General features: G+C 43.1%; 1 protein-coding gene across 1 annotated transcript in view; it reads left to right on the forward strand.

The window, feature by feature from the left end:
• Positions 1-3,431, forward strand: part of GPC1 (glypican 1) — a gene marked incomplete at its 5' end in the record, with an annotated part of 433,058 nt that overhangs the window by 259,313 nt on the left and 170,314 nt on the right. The gene's annotated exons all lie outside the window — the stretch shown is intronic.

The following is a 3,431-nucleotide window of genomic DNA, read 5'->3' on the forward strand; positions in this document are numbered from 1 at the left end:
CCCCCCCCCCCGACAAACCAGGGGCACATGACGAGAGGAGGGAGGGAGGAATTCCCCTCCATCCCCCATGGCTGGGACTTCCCCCTCACCTCCACACCCAGTGCAGGGTGGGGATCAGAGAGGGTTCACAGGGGAGTGTGGTGGAGGGTGCAGCCCAGCATTTTCTTTGCTTTTCTGGTCCAGTGAACTGGCCCCTTCCCACTGGCTGGTGCTTCTGCCACCTCGAGCTACTGCCACCTCAGGGGCTTCAGCCCCCTCACACCACAAAGGGGCTGGGAGGGCAGCAGCTGCCCCCTCCCCAGTGCTGAACAAAGTGTGGGGTTGGGCAGGGAAGGCCAGGCTGCTGCACAAGGATGGGGCTGGGGAGGTGGCCACCACCATTGTCTCTACCTCGTGAAAGCTGGGAGGGCTCGAGGGGACCCTAGTGGTGGGGGAAGGAGGAGGATATTCTTCTCCTCCACCCTGCCGCCACTGCCACCACTGCTCCCCCAGCCAGCCAGGGAGCCAGACTCACTGCTCCTCTTTAAATTGCGATCCCCTCCTTCCACAGTGTTGTTGCAATGAAATGCCATGATATGGCCATTTGCTAGGGAACTCCCCAGCAAGCAGCCATATGGTGAAATTTTGTTGCAAATCACATTTTTCATGAAAATTACTTTTAATTTTGTGACTTGCATGAAAAATGCAAAATTGCAATTTAAATCAGACCCTAAGGGGACCTGCTGGATCAGGGGGTCCAATCACCTGCTTTTGCAAGCATACAGTGAGATTCCATCTTAACAGCATTTGGGTGTCTTGCCCCTACCACTCCTATTGGCTGTTCCAGGACCTCACTGCTCTGATGGTTAGAAACTTTCTCATTTCCAGCCTAAATTTATTCATGCTAAATTTATACTCATTTGTTCTTGTGTCAACATTATCATTTACTTTTAAATGTCTCTTCTTTCCTTGGTGTTTACCTGCTCGTACATTAAGAGAAAAGTTGCAGTCCCCTCTCAGCCTTGGTGTTGCTGGATAAAAAAGTGAAGTTATTTTAGTCTCCTGTTTTTCATATAGACTTGTACATCCTGAAAGCATTTTCCTGCACATGTTCCACTTTGAGTTCAACCATATAAAGCTGTATGTTCTTTCTTGAACTTGGGTGACCAGAATTATAGTGTTTCAGCTGAGGTCTCCCCAGTGCCTTGTATAAAGATATTGATTCTTCCTTATTTCTACTGGAAACGCCTTACTTGAGACATTGTAGGATCACATTTTGTCATGTTTTCCCCCACGGTGCTGTCCTCCTCTGATCTAATTCAGGTCTTTCTCCTCCTATGTCTTTTCCAAATGATGGATCATTTCTTGCAGTGTTCTAGAACAGAGATGATCTGATGGCTCCACTTAAGCATATTGAACACTTTGATTTCTGCTTTTAACTTGGTTGTGATCATTTTGATGTCTATAACTTGATTCCCATTGCCCACCTAGTCAGCATCATCATTATTGAAAACTGAGGTAAAGTATCAATGCAGTTCTTAATGCATACCTAAATTGCCTTGAATTTCTACCCCATCTTTGCTGCATGTCCCCTCCACCTCTTCATTTCTTGTTCTCTCTTTCTTTATATGGTTGAAGATCCATTGGCTTATTTGTTTAATTTCCCTTGCAAGGTCTAACTCAGCTTGACTTTTGGCTGCTTGCTTTATAGCTACAATCCCTGATGTCCAAGACGTAGTTTTCATTGCTGATTGATCCTTTTTCCAATACTCCTAATATCCTCTTTGGAGGTGGTGGCTGATGCAGTTAGATCTGGAGTAATTCCCTCTAAGTTTTTGACTTGTGTGAAAACAGAAACTTCCCTACAGTTCTTGCACCTTTGAATTAAAGAATTTTCAGATCTACATGCAAGTTGCTGGTCACTGCAGTTCAGCTGATTTTGCTAACTGGTAACTTAAGTTTTCAAAATTTGCCCATTTTAAATCTAGATCTTTTAATACAGATTTATTTTAGTTTATCCTACCATTCAACTTAAACTGATTCAGCTTCTAATTATGTGATCCCAGGTTGTTTACTATTAAAAAATTTTCTGTAAATGTCCTAGTAACCAAAACAAAGTCTAAAAGAGCATCTCCTCTGGGTGATTCAGGGAGTGTTCAGTAAAGAGGCCTGTTGCCATGGCCTCCTTTGTATATTTCTGGAAACCATTAATAGCAGCTTCTGATCTGCCCTTTGGTTTTCCAAAATTATGTTACATATGGATACCAGCCCTTTGATTTGGGAACTCATGCTGCCTCTGTGTGGGAGAACTTTTCCTGGGCTTTATTCAAGCCTCAAATATCCAGTTTTTATTTCCTTTAGCTGAAGGCCCTTTGCTACAGCCACTGTCATCCCTATAAAGACTTGGCCAGTAACATTCTCTCGGTACTGCTACTTTATCTGCTACATAATAATGTCCAGGATATGTTCTCTGCTTCTGTAAACATCAGAGATTGACAATAAGCCATATACTTTCTTGGACTATTTTTACATGTCTGACCAATAGCACCTGCATCTTTCATATCTGATTCTGGGTAAGGGCTTTATTTGACTATTGGTTTTGAACGGTACTGTGGTGGGTTTCTGTTGTTCAGTGAATTAGTACTTTTTGTCAGTACTTTATATTCTCACCTGCTGATATTTCTGTTTCCCAGCATGCTGGAAAGAGGTTGAAATTTCCATTCCTAATTTGTGAAGCATATTTTTGTAATATATTTTTAAATATCATGTGGTCTTGGACCTAAATATGTGTCTGCTCAATGAAATCATCAAAGATTTTGAGAAGGAAGGAATGACAAAGAGTAGCTTACTGAAGAGAAAGTTAAGAGATGGTTTGATCACAGTCTGTAAGTATCTTCATGGAAATAAATACAATAATTATAGAGAGCTCTTCAGTCTAGGAGACAAAGGCATAACAATATCCAATGGCGGGAAGTTTGAAGCTAGAAAATTCAGACAAGAAATAATGTGCACATTTTTCAGTAGAAAAATTTTAAAATCAAATATTTGTGTCCAAACCAGAATGTTTCAGGGGATTGGGTGCTTCATGCTCCTGTTTTCCTATAAGCTGGACTGATTGAACTATATTCCTACATATTTTCCCTTTCTGTTCTAGTGATACAGGGCAGTTGCATTAAGGGGAGTAGCTAACCTTGCATTACCATGAAAAATGCAATCCGTACCCAACATGTGGAAAATGGGAGCATGAAGAAGGTGAGCTTCAGCTTCAGCAGCAACCAAAAAAGCCAATAAAATATTGAGCTTCATTCAGGGATCTGTGTGGGGCAGGGTGGGTGGGCTGCGCTGGGCTCTTCTTAGCAGGGGCTGGGCTCGGGGCAGGTGGCAGTGGTGCTGGGAGGAGGCTACAGGGGGGCTGCAGCCACCCCAAATTTCACCATAGCCTCCCCTCCCAG

The sequence above is a fragment of the Gavialis gangeticus genome, unplaced genomic scaffold (assembly GCF_001723915.1).
Source record: "Gavialis gangeticus isolate Ggan-Ray unplaced genomic scaffold, GavGan_comp1, whole genome shotgun sequence".
Lineage (NCBI taxonomy): Eukaryota > Metazoa > Chordata > Crocodylia > Gavialidae > Gavialis > Gavialis gangeticus.